This window comes from Zosterops lateralis (genome assembly GCF_965231275.1).
Source record: "Zosterops lateralis genome assembly, chromosome: Z".
NCBI lineage: Eukaryota > Metazoa > Chordata > Aves > Passeriformes > Zosteropidae > Zosterops > Zosterops lateralis.
This window is the reverse complement of record NC_139800.1, coordinates 36,486,477-36,504,768: the sequence shown is the minus strand read 5'-3', so window position 1 is coordinate 36,504,768 and position 18,292 is coordinate 36,486,477.

The following is an 18,292-nucleotide window of genomic DNA, read 5'->3' as shown; positions in this document are numbered from 1 at the left end:
CCTTGGGATTCTCGATTATGATGTGAATGGGATCTATTTCTAGCTTCCCAACCTCCCCTTTTGAGTGCCATACCTCTGGATTGATGTCTGCCTCATCCTTCTCGGTGAGCCTAAACATTCTTACCATGAGATCAGAGCTTCTTACAACTATGCTAATTTCCAGAGCGATAATCATATCTCTCCCTAGCAAGTTGTAATCCGCTTCCTCCACCAACAACAAATTTCCCAAGCAAACTTTATTCTCTGATTCAATTTCTATGCTCTTTATCACTGGTACTTTAAAAGGATTCCCCTTTGCCCCCACCACCACAACTTTCTCTTCACTGACCGTGCATCTCTCTGGTAAATGCTGCAAGGTGCTCCTTTCTGCCCCGGTATCCACCAGGAAAACGATCTCTTGACGCTGGGGACCTACTTTCAATTTTACCAGGGGCTCGTTAGATGTCCTGGTCCCCAAAGTGAAGAGCCCCTGACACCCCTAATCCTCCTGGAACAGTTTTTCATCTCTTATCCTTTTCTTGCAATCTCTCCGAAGGTGTCCTGCCTTTTTACAATAGTAACACTCAGGCAATTCCCTTCTGGTGTCTGGGGTTGCCTTGCGGGGGCCTGAAGGCTTCCGGGGTAAGGTCTTATACTTACCCGAAGCCTGTTCCTGTCTCTGAACCTCCTTCACTGCTGCTACCAAAACCTTGGCTTGCACCTTCTGCTTCTCGTCCTCCCTCCTCATGTAAACTTTCTGCGCTTCCCTCAGCAACTCTTGCAAGCTTTTGTCTTGCCAGCCATCTATCTTCTCAAGCTTTCTTCGAATGTCCTCCCAGGATTTCGCTACAAACTGTGTTTTTAGCAACACCTCCCCCACGGGGGAATTAGGGTCCGTCCCAGAATATATCTGCAGACTTCGCCTTAGTCGCTCAATCCATTCAGTGGGGGACTCATCTTTCCCTTGACATTCATTGAAAGCTTTGCTAATGTTCTGACCCCTTGGGACGGCTTCCTGAATGCCCTGGATTATGATATTTCTCAGGTCTACCATGCTCCTCCTCCCGTCCTCTGTTTGTGCATTCCAGCTCGGGCTAGAGCTGGGCCACTTTTGGTCCCCTGGTGTCCCTTGTGGGTTTCTTCTGTCCCAATCTCTGATGCCCGCCCGTTTTATCATTTCCCTTTCTTCATTGTTGAATAAAGACCTTAGGATTGCCATCAGGTCTTCATATGTATAAATACTGCTTCCCAGGAACTCATCCAACCTATCTGCCACCCCAAAAGGATCGTCTAACAATCGTCCCATTTCCTTCTTAAATGCCCTTACATCTCCCGTGTTGAGGGGTATGTTAACAAACCCAATTACCCCAGGGACCGTGGGTACCTCCCTCAGTGGAAGTAGGTTGTGTCCCTCATTCTCACTCTCTCCCCATTCATCACCCACCATCCTTGCTTTCAGTCGGGTTCTGCTAGCAGGGGGAGAACTGGTAGCAGTGGGTTGTCTCCCCCTCCCAGACTGCGGGGGCGGGATTGCCGCCTGTGCGGCAAAAGGGAGTCTCTCCTCCACTCGGGCCAACCCTGGTGGCGGCGGCAAAAGTGAATGACAGTGCTCCCAAGCTTGCGCAGGAAGGACCTCAGAAGGGGCTCCCGCGGCTATAGCGTCTATCGGCGGGGGCGCCGCCGACGGACCCAAACCGGACGGAAGAGGCAAGAGTGGGGAGGGCAGCAAGGAAGCTGCCAGAGGGGACAATGGAGGAGAGACATGGCTCCCAACCTGGGATGCCGGTGCCCCCAAGAGTTGGCTCGGAGGATCCAAAGGAGCCGTGGGCACCACTTGCTCCGGAGAGGGTGGGGAATTTAACCCATTGTAGGGAGGTGGTAGGTGGTCCAGGGGTTCCCAGGGCTCAGTCCCGGTTCCGGGCCGCCCTTTCTGTTTCATCGGAAACAGGCCCGCTCGGGTGTTTAACCAGAGCCGGGTGTATTCCTTCTCCTTGGGGTCCGAGGGGCTCTTATTTTCCACATAGCGATTTAACTCACTACATACCCAACTTTCAAATGTTCCCATGACTGGCCACGTAAGGTGGTTCCTCAATTCTTCACCACCCCACACATTCATGCAATAATAAATCATTTTTTCCTTAGATTTCTCTTTTCTTTTTGGACAATCTCCCCAATGTTCCAACATCCACCCCAAGGGACTATTTCGAGGGATTTTCATGGTTCCCGTTCCCTTACCAGAGGGGCACTTTTCTGAGGTCTTTTTCTGGGGCTTACTCTTTCTCTGTCCCATGTTTTTCAAGTTCTCCTTACCAAATCTTAAAATTTCCCTGCGAGTCGACTTTTTCTGCCTGTGCGTTGTGTTTTTTCCTTTTTCAGGGGATGGGGCTTTTTCGATCACTCACCCCTCCAGCGAGCTGTGCTGGAGGTTCCTGATCGGTTCTCAATCCTTTCGGATTCCTTTTTGGACCCTTACCTTGGTCCGCTGGCAAAAAGGGTTTACCAATTCCCGAGCTCAACAGGACGTACCCTTCCCCTTTTTGCCCACTCCGTGATCGGTCTCCGAGACTTCCCTCGTCCCGGTTTTGACGAGCGATGTAAGAGAGTTTCACACGAAATCGCTTCCTTCGCGGCCGACCGCTCCCCTCGCGGGAATACGGAAATGCGACCTTGAAGTCCACACTCGCTTCGTGATCAGATCACGTCTCACACACTCGCCCGATCACCCACTCAACCAGCAGTACTTACAGCTCCTTTTCCTGCGTGGATGTCTTCGTGCACGTAGACGTTTTACGAGCAATTTGCAAGCCGCGGCTTTTCGAAGGCCCTTTGCCTTCCTGAGCTCCTTTTGCCCCCGGATCCGTTCTCTCCCCTGTCCTAGTTTGTGGCTTTCTCGTTCCTTAATTTGGTTCGGAGGTTCGGGTGGAGCCGCGGGGTTTCCTCACTCACCAGGCCGCCGAACTCGGCAGGGGTACCCTCCTGGGTCGCAGGTCCCCGCAGCTTCCTCCGAATCCGAGTCACGGCACCAAATCTGTTATAAATGCAAAGGCAAATATCAGATAAATAAAAGACAATTTATTAATAACAAAGCATCGAGCACAAGAAAAATGAAAAAGCCACAAAAATAGGAAATGGTCAGCACCGCGCTGGGTGGATAGGGGTCCGCACCAGGGTACAAGACTCCCCAATCCACGCCGATGCAGCTTTCAGTCCAGCATTTTATAGGGTTTTTCTGCCCTTAGGCAGTCCAGGTGTCCAGGATGGGCTGAATAGTCCGAATTTCTTTTCGATGGCCTTCTCGGATCTCGTCAGGTCTCATTGTCTCATTCTGGGAAAAACTCTTTCTTATGTCAATTTCATGTGTTAGTCTTACGCTGATTTCATTTTGCTTGTTGCGCCGGAGAGCTGATGGGATAGCCAGCAGGTTGATGAGATTGGTATCGTTGTCACGAAGGAATTTCTTCCTTGCATTGGCAAGGAAGTGATTCTTGTCGAGGTTGGCCAGTGTCTTTGTCTAGCTTGATGAGGTTCATCCTGTCTTTGCAACTGAGACTGGCAGGCTGGGGGGGAAACGATTAGCCCTATACTGGATTTCACAATTTTATTAACCTTATTCCCTATTACACATCAGGTTATTATTTTATACCCGAATTTTTACCCAAAATTTATCACATTTGTTATTTAATTTAAGTACAAAATGGGAATAAGTGATATAGTTCATCTAAGTCACCAAAACTAGAGTTGAATATCATCTTGAACATTCGAGTGAAATTCAAGTAGATAAATGTCGTCAGATATGCAGAGGACATTTAAAATGTAAACAAAACAGTCATATCATACAATTATTCACTGCATCTAGCGCAGTCAGACATTGTTTTTTACTTCAGGTGAAGCTACTCATTTGCAGAACTAAATATGGCAGTGTGGATTCAGAGAAACCTGTTTTATGTTCTGCTTCATTGAACAGAGTGTTAGAAATTCTATGCTACTGAGTGTTTATAGTCTAGATTGCTAACAAAAAAGAGTGAGTGTGGAAATAATGATAAATAGATGACAACCAGTATTCTACTGACATCCACATATCTGTTTATTTTATCACTGAAGGAGTCAGGTTGGGCAGGTCTATTTTGCCCCTAGCTAATCTGTGCTGGCTATGTTAAATTTCCTTTTCCTTTGCCTGTTACAAAATGTGACTTTCTCAGAGATGAAACTGAGGCCCACCATTCCACTTTTTTCTTCTTTTTTTGGCCTATGTTTTGAAGATGGATATAAAATTTGTCTTTCTCCAGCTGCCAAGGTTTTTCTTCAGTCTCCATGACATTTCAAATCTAACACAAAATGACCTAGAAGGGACACAGGCCTGTTACCTCAGCCCTCCTTGTACCGCCCATCAAAGACTCAAGAGGGATGATGTCTTGCAAGCAATTTTTGACTCAGCCCATACTCTTGTCGGATGTCTCCCCTTCTCTATGTGCCCTGTCACTAAACTGCAAAACCTGTCACAGCTCATCAGTGAGGACTGAGGCAAAGAAGGCAGTGAATCTCTCCACTGTGACTAAATCAACAGCCTTCATTTGGTAGCATTGACATTTTGCCTTTGTTTAGCTTTTTGCCACTCACATAGCAATGGAGAATCTTGTTGCCTATGATGTGCCTCTAGCTTAATTTGAGTTTCATTTTCCTGAAGCCATTTGTGCATCTGTGAAGGGCAAGGTTTTTAAAGTCTTCTTTGGTAACCTGTCCCTATTTCACATCTTTATGCTGTCTTTTTTTCATTGGAGCTATGCTGGGAGTTTCTCACTTAGCCAAAGCATCTTTGATTTTCTGAGTATTGGGGTAAACTGTTCTGATTTGTTATTCAGATTGTTTTCAGAAACTGGAATACCATCTTCAAATTTCTGAATAAGATGAAATCTGTTCTTGTGAAGCTCAGGTTCTGTGTGCTCCTTTCTCAGTCCTTTCAGGAACTCAAAGACCATGACTTCATCATCACTGTAGCTGAGGTTACCATTGATTACCACATGTCTATCCTGTGCCTCCGTGTTAACAAACAGCAGATCCAGCTATGCATCATCCCTGTTTGGCCCATCCAATTTCTTTATTGGGAAGAAATAGACTCTAAAACTCTCCAGAGGTTTTGGTTACTTATGTCCTGCCATGTAGTGGTGTGGGATTGGGTTTTCTAATTTTTGTATAAATTTTGTATCCCAGTTTCTGTAAGTGTTCATCCACCCTCATCCCCTTTCCCAAATACCTGTAGTTAAGCCACATAATAGACTTCTCCCTGCCCATTGTATCTCCTTAATAGCCCTGGCCTAGCCCATTGTATAGCTTTGTATCTTATCTGTGAACACACCCAAGGTATTTGATGGTCCTAGCCAGGCCAGGTGGGTTTAGCCAAGGCTTCAAGTTTCTACACACCCCTCTTATCCCTAAATGGCGAGATCACACCCCCTCTGCCTTTGTCAAGCCCCCTCATTTCCATGAGTAACACCCCTGTTCATAAGAGCAGGAGAGACCCAAAATCGGGATACTCACATACACACTCCCACCTTGAACACCTGGGCTTTTGCCCTGAATGAACACCTTCTTTACCACCAAGTGTGAGTCGCTCCTTTCTCCTAAGCAAGCACGGTTCTGCCTGAAATCCAGACCTGCCTAAAACTTCACCATATCACGACAGGGCCCAGCTAGCTGGTGGGCTTCTCTGAGAATCCTGATACTGCCAAACTGTCCTTCAGGGACATGTCCTCTGCAACAGACACCTTCTCAAATGGTTTAGAGTGGACTTCATCCACTTCCTCACCTGAACTGGCTGGTCTGTAACTCATTCTTACAATATTGTTAGCTTCATCAGTCTGACCCTTTTGTCAAAACTGAAGAAGTATTTTGTGTTTCTTGGAATAAATGGGTTAAAACAATAAAATTTCATTATCATCCTTTTCTTATGGATTGGATGACAAAAATTTCACAATCAATGAACACGTGAATGTGGTAGGTGCAAAAATATTACAAAATATATATAAAGTTATAGGAAAGGTAACCCATGATATTTGTCTCTTGATTTTTGATTAGTCATAGTTTGGATTAGAGACACAGAAAGTTGTATCTGTAGCCAATTGTGCAAGCTGTAGCACAAAACAACCTATCAGGTAGGAAACCTGTTGTTTGGATAAATATCAGTCTAGGACTTTGCAACCACTGACTTGGGTTCAAGCCATATGTAAACGGCTCTTGTTTGGTAACATCTCACAGTAATTTTTAAGAGTGTAAGTGACTATTTACTTAAGGAATATTTGACTGTTTCTGGTGGGTACTCCCTACCATGCGAAGCAGTCCCACTCATGTTAGTCACATGATCTTAACTGACATACAAGGAAGTGCAGACATTTTAATTTTCATTTAGCAATTTTTCCATGAATAGTAACTTTTACTTTTCAATTTTTGTGAAAGTTTTTTATAGAAAAGTTTTCCGTTTTAAAGTTAATACTATATGTGGTAGGAAAAAACCTGAAATTAAAATGGTGGTTCCTCAAACATAACTTTATCTCAGGAAAAAAAATGTTTTGTTCAGTGCGGGTTTTTTCCTGCTCTGGTGATTCATGAAAAAGAAGAAGAACCCAAAGATACATTTGCAACACTGGTAATTATAAAGTATGGTTGTTCTTTTCCAGCTATGAATATTATCACAGTAATATTATTTTTTTTAATTGCTTAATGCATGTAAAGATTGTTCTATATATGAAAAAAAAGCACATCACTTAATAGCATGAATTTAATTAATTCTTCCTATAGTGGAAGTAAGAATTTGACAGCCTCACTCTTTCTAGTGATGAAATATTCAGTAAATTTAAATTACTATAAATATTCAAAATGTATTAAATATGCTGGAAGTAAGAAAATACAGTGCTAGTTGTACGAAGACCAATAGATGTAAGTTTGTTCTAATTGACTGTAGACGTTTTATTCCAGGTAACTAGAACAGCCCAAAATTAATATAACTTGAAAGATAGGTTGGTTCTGACGCTAGAAATTATCTCAGTCTTTATTGTGTTAACTTGTGACCATAACAGAACCCAGAATTACGAGCTGAAAAAAAGAAATTAACAGAATTTCTGTGAACAATAGAACTTTTTATAGGCTCCCAGACAAGTGCGGGAAATTAGCTTGACTCAGATAGACCCTTTACTAAAGATAAAATGGCTGGGTTGAGGGCTCATTGTGTTTTGCATCTACCACCTAATAAAATTTTGTATCCCTCAGGGTTTTCATACGACCAAGACTCATCACTTCTCATCATTTTCGATACTGAATCCCTGGACACCCATGGAAGAACTCACAGTGTGGCCTAAGTTCAACTGATAAATTCCCTGAAGAATGAGGAGGGTGTTTTATTTTAGTCAATCAATTTAAAACTCACTTATACTTAAAGAGCACAGGGGGAGGTTTTAGGCTTAACTGGTTTTATTACAGAAGCCATCCTGAGCATTCTGAGAAATACTCTGACTGTTATAATCAGGGGAAGAAAACCAGGTCAATGGGAAATTGAATAATATAATAGAATATCCAGTGAAGTCTTATGGGATAGAAGCTCAATAATGATAACTTCAGTTCTTTTGCATATTCTTTCAGCATTTTCCTACACAGAATAAAATAAAATAAAATAAAATAAAATAAAATAAAATAAAATAAAATAAAATAAAATAATGAATGCTCAACCAAACCTTTAGCCTTAACTAGTACTATAGCACTTTCCAGAATGGACTTCAAAGTACTACATAAGCAAATAATTTTATTTTTAAAATGAACCTCAGTGAAGAAGACAAATGCTAATATCCATGCTCTCTCATGCCTCATTGTACATTTTCAATACGCAGAACATATCCTATGAACTTAGCAGCAACTAGCTGAGGAAGGAATTAGCATAGTTTTCATTCTTTTTCTTTAGAGATAAAAATGAGAATTCTCAGTAATGCCTTGCATTCACTAAATGGGAGATTTTTTCTCTATAAAAATATGAAAGAACTCTCTTTTAGACAATGGTAATTTGAAACTTGCTTCAAGGAAAAAAAAACCAGTATGAAGTAAAGAAACAGGTCAAAAATATTTCCTATAAGACTGTTCATGGAGTGACCAGTTTTAACCCAAGTATGTGCTAGAGCACAGCGAGTGACTGAATTTTGTCTTCTAATCCTACACTGAAAAATAAAGTAGCACAGGCTGGGAAAGAAGAATGAACAACAAATAGCATAAATAAAACTCTTTCAAAGAAGCTGAAATTAAAATAAATAAAACTGGAATTTATCCTCATCTCTAGAAATTTCATAAAATGCAAAATTTTGTCTCTGAGTAAATGGGCTTATGTCAGGAGCATCTACTGCAGGGATATTTCAGTATGTGAGAGTATAGGGCTAGGCTTTCTAATTAGAAGACAAGATAAAAAATTATTTTGAAAAATCTTATTTCTTCTCAGTAGTTGACGAACTTAAGGCTGTGTTTTATTTGCCCTCGATGAAGCCACATCAGCTACCTCTGAAAACCTCCTTTGTGGCGGTGTGGGATGGCTTCCATTTGCATGGCATGTTTTAATATGTTCTGTTATCAGATGGTTTGTTCTCTGTATGCCCCCCCTCCTGTTATTCCCTATTAGTTTCTCCCTGGTTCAGTTAATTGTCAATCATATGTTTTATAACCTCCCGGTCCTGCCAGTCACTCTGGGGCCTCCCCCATGCCTGGAATGTTCCAGGAGAGGCTTCAGGTGATTGGTCAGGGTCCAGAAATCCTCCTCCCAATGTTTCCTGGTTTGCTGTTTGGTGTGTCTGTTATGCCCCGAGCCACTCCCTGACTGTTTCCCATTGGTCTCTTGCTCTACCCTCCCCTGAGATCCACGTCCCTTTAACAGTTGCTGCATCCAGGTGTTTGGGGTCTCTCTTGAGGCACGACCCTGGGTGAAGGAATAAAGCCCAGTTGGTTTACCCTCCGAGAGTCCCATCTCTTGTTTTGCCTGTGCCTTAGCTGTGGCTCTGCTCCGAGCTTCAAGACCCTAGGTGTTGCTGTGGTGCCAGGGCTGGCCGAGGTGAGCAGCGCAGGAAGGCAACCACAAAACTCCCTCTCTTCCATATGCTTTGACAAAACTTCAGGACTGTTTGTTGCATATCTTATCAGGCATCGAGGTGAGGCTGCCTGGCTGATAGTTTCTAGGGTCCTCCTTATTACTCTTTTGAAAACTGGGTGCTGTGTTGCCATTTTTCCAGTCACCAAGAATGCCACCTGACTGCCATGACTTTTCAAATATGATGGTGAGTGGCTTGGCAACTGCATCAGCCAATTCCCTCAGGACTACACATCTCACCAGGTCCCATAGACCTGGGACTATTCAAGGTCCTCAGGGGGTCATGAATCTGCTGTTCTTTTATTATGGGAAGGACTTGATGTTCAGGGATGTGTGAAGACTGAAAACTGAAGCAAAAACCATAATGACCGCTGCAACCCAGGCTGACAAGGACATTGACCTCTCTAGTTAGTTTATCTATGTTGGGAAGCAACAGATCCAGTAAGGGTTTGCCTCCAATTGGGCTTCCACCTGCATTATGAACCTATCTTCACCCCAAGGGCTTTTGGGAAGTTAACAGCTTGCTGTTCTATTCTGTCAGCAGAGAAGTGCCCACATTGAGTACAGCCTGTGAGCATGATGCTTCCTGTAGTTGAACTTCGCTGACAGGCTCCCCTTGATTGGAGTAAGCACGAGCCATAAGGTTTCATTTATTGGCTTGGCCTCTAATTTTCATCCATAAACCCTCAATCTGTTCCACACTGTTTTCCAAAAACAGCTTGATGTAATCAATCAATATTTTTTACAAATGGGACAACTCTAGTCTGCTGCCTCTTCTAGTACCTGTGTTTCGATCTGCTTATAAGCCATGAGTTGCAGTGCTCCAGCTGTGTGTTTCATCCCATGAAGTTTAACTGATGACAGCTAGGTAATAGCTTTCTAACTTCTGTGCATGAACAACTCCTCTGGGTATTCCTCATTGTTTAAAAAAATTAATCCTTATATTTTAGTAGTAGTTAATGTTACTTAGAGATGTTATTTTAGATCAAAATTTCTTTATGTTGGAAAAGAATATTCTGAAATTTGTTCTGTAGCAAAATAAAATAAATATTTTAATACTTAAATTTCATACAGAAATGTGCTCCTGAAAATTTCAATAGGGAAATTTTAGGAGAAGACATTCTAGAAAGATTTCAATCAGTGTACTAGAAAGACATTTAAAAATACTAAATTACCATCTCAATAGTACCATATCACAGAATCACAGAATGATGGAGTTTGAAAGAAATTCCTAAGATCATCTGGTCTGATAACCATGCTCAAGAAGGGCCATCTACAGGCTGTTGCTGAGACCATGTCCATGCAGATCAATGTGTTTGTATCCTCTACATTCAGGGAAAAAATATATGAGAAATCCAAATATACACAGTTTTTATCACATAGTTAGTAAATTGTTTTCTCCAATATAAAATTTCATAAATTAATATTTGAATGCAAACAAAAAATAGCATTTACCTTAAAAACCACAGAGTTAAGCTGAATATTTTAAATGTCAAATATTTCTATAAATAGAAGAATTTATTATACTTGGTATTTTATATTTTGTAAATGTTTTCTTATGTTAAACATCATATTTAATTAATTCAGCTTCTCAGTGTTGATCAGTATGATTTGTCTAGATTTTTTTTAATATACACTTTTACTTTTTATATAGTTATAATTTTCAGATTTCAATCTATAATTTCTTGTGTCCATTCCACATGCAGACTGCTTAAGTAACATTGTTGAACAGTTATCAAAAGAGAACTCAAGTGAAAATTATCCTACATGCATGACACTATAACTGAAATCCTTGTTTAATTGCTTAGCATAACATTATTACATTAATAAATCAGCTATTTTGGATTTAGTGTTCAGATAGACAAAATTAATTGTCTGGAAGTAGTTTTAGAATTCTAGACTTTGCCTTAGTCTTTGAAACAGTCATTGCTCCTACCCAGTTTGTGATGCTCAGCCAAAACTAGACCTGAGTCCTTGTGAGTATATAAATCTCATGAAACACAGAAAATGCAATTATACAGTAAAATATGCTGTAAAGAAGAATTCCTTTCAATGCTTGCATTTAAAACTAATTTGAAGTTTCCTCCACTTCAGCCATATTATGCAAAATCTTAGTAATTTGAATTTTTGCAGTGGTTACTAATTCTCTCAAAAAGTGTTTACAACACTTGGAAATCATATCAATTACTAAAATTGTCTTCCCTATTATTTTTTTTATTTGATGAGATGCAGTTATTTTTCAGCCACAGACATGACTTTATATCTCTGTCCAGTAAAAGTTTTCAAAAGTCATGGTAAGGAAGGGCATGGTTTTCAAAGTTTTCAAAAGTCATGGTAAGGAAGTTAAACTATGTGTGATAGTTAAATCTGTCAAATTATATACATATAAATGTTTCCTCAAAATGGCCATAACAAACTCTGGTTAAAGTATATGATTTCAAATTGCCACATAAAATGTGTAAACCTCAATTTCCTTGGAAAAAGGTAGGCTTATACTGTATTTATCTCCTGGCCTGCTTGCACTTCATGGTGCAAAAAAAAGGAGGTTGCATTTCTGCAGCACACTGCCCAGGCTCATTAACTGTAACAGCTAATTAACAGGGTTAATTAACTCAGACAGAACCGCACAGCTATGGACCTCTGCTTTTGGATTAAGCATTGACCTTAGGATTTCCAGGGTACCATTTTATTTGTTTAAAATTCATGTGAAATTTTCATGAAAATATAAGTGAATAGATAAGGAAAGAAAATACAGTTGTCGGTAAGGTAAAAACTACATCTATTGTTATTTAGTGTGTTCATAAACATTATATAGCACAGTACATTCATATTAGAGATTTGATTTTATCTGTAAGACTTGAATCACAAAAAATTGTGCATCAGTTGTTATCATTTACTATTTTGTGAGGTACATTTGTTTTCAAGGGATTTCATTAGCACTCTTTTAAAGAGGAAAATACCCATGAATCTATCTGTCAAAATAAGTGTGGAGGGAGAATATATGCTTCTGTTTCATTTAAGAAAACAGGTTTCTTTATCTTTAGCTAGTATGTGTATATATATTCACACATATGCAAGACCTCTGGAAGTGTTCAAGACCAGGCTGGATGGGGATTTGAACAAACTGGCCCAGTAGAAGGTGAATCTGTCCATAGCAAGGAGGCAGAAACTTATCTCTCATGTCCCTTCCAGCCCAAACCATTCTGTGATTCTATGAAAATTCATGAGTGCATCTCCAAGAACAAACTTACTTAAATGAATACTGGTATTCATTTATTTTTTTTTTTGGTTTTTTTTTTTTTTTTTTTTTTTTTTTTTTTTTTTTGGTTTTTTTTTTTTGGTTTTTTTTTTTTTTTTTTTTTTTTTTTATCCAAGGCATTTTCAAGCAAAAGACTTATTCTAAATTGCTGATATTCCACATTATTTTGTTTATGCGTTCTGTCATAACAGTCACAATGCAATTTTAAGTCATCACATAATAAAATAACAAAATGAAGTGTACTTGAAATTTCTGTAGTGAAGTTTCAGAAATTTGTAGGTGATAGGATTCATCATAATTTCTAGTGCAATGTCTCAGTAGATGGGGGCAGATGTCATCCACCTACCTGCAAGCCAGATATTCCTAAATTTTTGCCAGTAGCATTTGTTATTCACGTACCTCAGTGCATACTCATGATTTTTGTGCTTACTGTTTATCTTAAGGTTTTCTGATCTTCTCTCACCTTCCCTTTTTCAATCTCTGCACTTTTCCTCTTTGTAATGTTTACATTTATTTAATCTACTAGGTTAAAATTCTATCAATGAATCTGAAGACTCAGTCTTCATTTAGTTGTTACTATTTTGTGCCATAGTCTATACTTCTGAATGATCACTGAATGATCAGTGTGATCATTCTATTTTCATAGTTTCATTGTAATGCCTACAAATATCTGAAGTTTTTCTGTGTCAGGGTTTGCAATAAATCCTTAGTTATATTCATGCCTAAATACTTGTGAGCTTTTAATGGTTTTCTAGAATAGTGTAAAATTATATTCAGGAAGTACACATTCAGAGTATTATACGTCTGAAATGCAAGGATCCATTTGATAACTCTGGAAATCCAGAAAAGACTAATAATTTTGCAGAATGGCTAAAATGCATGTGTCAGAAGACAGAACTTCATCTGCCTAAAATTCCTTTTGCTAATCTGATTTACACTATCAGTAATCCTTAATTTCTCTTTTTCTGCTCAGCAAATCTCCATCGTTTAAATTAACAAGTTAAGAATTCATCCTCAAATGAGAAAAACTGTTTAATACTACTTTTTCCTGGCAGGTAGGAATGTATAATTGTCTGTTTAAGTTTTTTTGTTTGTTTTTTTTTTTTTTCCTTGTGATTTGCTTTATATTGGCACAGACTTTATCTTTACAAAAATTTCAATATGCATTCAACATTGTAAGATCTTTCTGGAACACTTCACAGTCAATTTTCCTTTGGTCATATAATTTATCAGCAAATTTCATAACTTACCACAGATCTTTCTTATATTAGTTTTGAATACAATGAATTTAGGTGAGATGGAGTTCATTTGCTCACAGCACCCTCCTCACAGTGCTTTGCATTGGTGGCTAGAAAGGTAATGCAGCCGTGTTTTGGCTACTGCTGAGCAACACTAGCACAGCAACAGCCACATCTTATGCAACATTTCCCTCCATCAATAAGCTGGGGGTAGGCAAGGTCTTGGGGAAGGACACACAAAAGGACAGCTGACCCAAATCAACTAAAGGGATAACATTATACCTTTTTCAGATATAAAGGCTAAGAAAATGAGGAGGAAAGGAGAGCATTTACTTTTTACAGCAGTTACTTTCCATAGCAATGACTATACGTGCTAGACTCCTGCTTCCAAGAAAGTGGCCAGATGCAATGTGCTAATAAAAGAATAAAACATTTGGGATTTTTTTCCTTTACATGTCCAAACGCAACTTTTTGCTTTTGATTTAGCAAGCTGTCTTGTCTCAACCTACAAGTTGTTTTCCATGTTATTTTCTCTCCTCTGATCAGCTGAGGAAAGGGGTGAAAGAGTGACCAAGGTCAACCCACCATACTATTGCAAGTTCCTGCAAGTACCATTCTTTACCGTAATAATCTAGGTGATCAAATTCTTTACTATACCAAGAAATTGTACTGCTACTTTGCTCACTGCAGAGGTTGTAAATTAAGAGTTGTAAATAAAGTTTTCTAACTTCTACAGATTCTTTGCTTAAGATTGATGTTGCATTTTGATTATTTTCTGTTCATTCAGTATAGACATTAATGACAGGGGTGGGTTCCACAGGATAGCAAGGATAGTAGGATTTTAATTCCTCTGGAACACTTAAAATAAAATACTATCTCATTATTGCAATTTATTATTGTTACAAGTTTATTTTAAATTCTGGTATACTGACATTTTAGAATCAACCTATCCCTTGTCTTCCATGAAGAGCAGATTAGTTAGGAAACTTCTGAAAACAATGTTATAGTGGATACTGAGACACACACACAAATCTGATTTGGCTTTTCTGCTACACATCAATACTCTTTCGTATTCCATCTACATCCTTATTATGTATTTGTCTTATATATGTGGCAGGATTTTGAAAATACTTATTTTCTTTTTTTTTTAGCTTTCATGTTTTTAGCAAGCTGACGGTCAGGATAATTTTCAGCTTTCCTGATCGTGATTTAACATTTTTTTCTGCCAGGCTGTATGTTCTTGTCTTTTCTTTGTTGGGAAGTGGCTTCTCTTTCTTAAAGGACGCCTCTGCATCCAGTAGTCTCCTTTTCCCACTGCTTAACTTGCCAAGCTTTCTATATGGTCCACTTTAAGACTTTACTGATCTCTTTGGAGTTCAGTGAAACTTTTCATACATATGGGGAAATTACTAACCGAGAAGAGGATGATTTAAAGAGAATTCAAAGTTGGGTTACAAAGTTGCTGGAGGAATTTATCTCATGGTGAAAATAATGTACATGATAGTTCCTCAAGAATTAGCCTTAAGACTTACATCATTGCATATTTTAACAGCAACAAAAAAGGCAACACAAGCCATCCTATAGAGAGAGAGAGTTGGAACACTTATCTGCATGTAAACTCAGAGTCATATCATGACAACAACTCTTCACTATTTACAGTACACTGCTCCTTATTTAGGTATTTAGTCTTCACTGAGCAGAAAAAGTGGTCAACTGTTTTCAAAGTTTAACTTACCACTCTTCTAAGGAAATAATCTGTCTCACAATAAAATAATCTTACCATGAGAAAGTAATCATGGTGATTAATCATATGGAAATGATCACAGAGAAAAATTTTATAAAGTATCTATAATAATATAAAGTCTTATCCCAGCTCACTGTACAGTAACTTTGCTGGGTAAACAAATGTCAAGATTATTGTTTATTTAGACATGTTTTAGTTGAGACTAAGGTACTGTTACAGTTTCAGGTATTAATAGCTAGCCTAGAGTTTATTTAACTTTAGACAAATTGTCAGGTTCTTAAATTGGCCTGATGCTACTGGGCTCAATGTTAGACCTTCATAGCAGGTGTAATGCACTAGTGTTCTACCACTGGGGCACAAAGCTATGCTTATACAGAGTGATCCAGAGAACCAAAAATACCTGTGCTCTGAATTTCTTCTTGAGTAGCTTCTCTCTGCACCGGCTTTCAATAGTCTCTTTTTTTGTGAGGGCTAAGGAGAGGCAGAGCTTCATCTCCTCCTCTATTGCCATGGCACATATATACCACGTATGTAAACATGAGCTGTCTAAAGTTTAAAACTCATACCAAAGCATTGGCTTTTGTCTAAGCAGTTTGATTGAGGGACTAGTCAATAAACTATAGAAGCCCCCCTAACTTCATAAATCATACAAAATTTTCCAGTCATCACAGAAGAATCATATCAACATCAGCAGCCGGTTACCCACTGCGGCTCATTTTTGGTTTACATAAGGATAAGGCCTACAAATTATTTCTGCCACAGTCATCTTTGGTTTACAAGCTATAAAAACATAGTGTAAATAATTACCATTAGGGAGGTGAAGCTATTGATCATTCTGAGACTTTCACATGCTACAAAGTTAGTGGCCATTTAGATGTTTAAATGGAAAAGAGAAAGATGGAATGTCATGCAACACACACATTGCATTTTGTATAAAATGACAGAGGTAAACCTGATTTAATGTATGCAATTGTTGTTACACTGTTTGCACTTTAGACAGCTGTGTATGTGCGGCTTGATAGATATTTTCACAGAAACTTTGAGCCTTATAATATCAAGGCAGTCCTTGAGGCTTCCTGTATCATAGTAAAGAAAGCATGTGTAATATCCTAGGGTGACTATGATGCCTGTATCCCCAATTGGCTGTTCTGTGTGTGCTGTGTGTTCTGTACCTTTAAGACTGGTTCTGAGAGTGAGCAGGGGAAGAAGAAGCACGCAGTTTGTTTTGAAAAACTGTTCACTCCTCTGCATCTTCTCTTTGTCCTTGGGACTGTATGTTCATCGAACGCACGGACAGCGGCCAGAGAGGTTTTTTTTCCCGTTTAGTTAGTCTAGCTAGCTGGGGTAAAAAAGCTTCCTGGACTGGTTTTTTTTTTTTCCTTTTTCTTGGGATTGTTTAAATCTGCTCTAGACTGAAAAACCCAGAGGAGCACCTGAAAAACCCAGGAGCTGCACCTGTGGCCCACTGGGGCCTGGACCTCGGCATTTTCCAGCGCCAAAGGGACTAGGACTGATAGAGCTGAGAGAGCTGAGCTGGCTCACAGCAAGGACTCTCAGTTCTGCCACTTCTCTTCAGAGCAGTGAGAGGTTTTATTGTTTCATATTATTCATTTCTTATGCTTGTGGGCAGTTTGTTTGTTAAATAGATTTTTCCACTTTTCTCCAAGGAAATTCTTTTCCCAGACCAGCTGAGGGGGAGGAGCCATTTGGGTTTGCTCTCCAGAGGAACCCCATTCAGAGGTTTCCTCCCAAATCTGCCCTAAACCAGGACATGTACCCTCAAAAAAAAAAAAAAAAAAAAAAAAAAAAAAAAAAATCCAGGGGTTTACATTTCCATAAAACAATTATACATGAGCATTTTAATTTTTATGAATGTGATCGTAATAGGGTCAGAACAGGATCCTCTACCTGTGTCATCCATAGTAATTGTAAAACACTAAAGCAGGAAAACCTGTTTCAAAAACAGATGTTTCTGACTATACAAAGCACTGTTCTAAGTTCTTCTGTAGGAATTGAAGCCTCATGTAAGGTACTGGAAAAATAATTTAAATTATACTAAGTGTGTTCTAGTGCCTGTTTTGGGCTGATTTAACTGGTATATTTTTAGCTTCATAGAATTTCAAATGTACGAAGCTTTGATGCTGAAGATCAACTATGCAGAGAAAGAACTAAAGCTCTTTGTAAACTCTTTATATCAGTTAGGTCATCTGTTTATCTTTCTGTTCAAACATCTGGGTTTGTAGAACAGCTGGCCAGTATTGCAAATGAAAGTTCAACAGGAAAACAACAGCCCTTCCAAGTTAGCAGCATTAGAGGAAGGAATGCATCAGGGTGATCCACATCATCAAATTGATTTATTAGTACAGATGGTAAAAAGGACTAGCCAAAGCCCTGAATTCAACTTGACTGTTTATTTATGTCACTGCTAGACCTTCAGCTATTTCAGGAAACCAAATAAAGAATGTATGCCAAAAAATTTTAATAACTTCTATGAAGATAAACTTTAGGGACAGTCATAAAAATAGTGAGCAAAAATCCAAAGAAATACAAAAAATGAACATACCATAATAAGGTGTCCCAAGAAATGTCCCTAGAAATTAAATCCTAGAAATCCTAGGCTTCTGAACAGATATTGCAAACTCAGATGATAATATTTAGCCATTTCTTCTTGCAGAAAGTTAATTGTCAAAATGGGGAACAGAAATAATGTTTTTACTTTTCAAAATATAGGAGTAATATTTTCATAAAACTAATTTATTATTGATTATAAATAAACTCTGTCATTTTTTATCATTAAAATAATGCCATATATTCTTTGAGATCTCTAGGGTGGTTGAGCAAACCTACTCATGTCTCAAAATCTCTGGTATTAAGTAGATAACTTTTACCTGAACAATTAGCAGCAGGAAGAATCATAGAACTGCAGAATTGTTATGTTTGGAAGGGCCCCCTGGAGATCATCC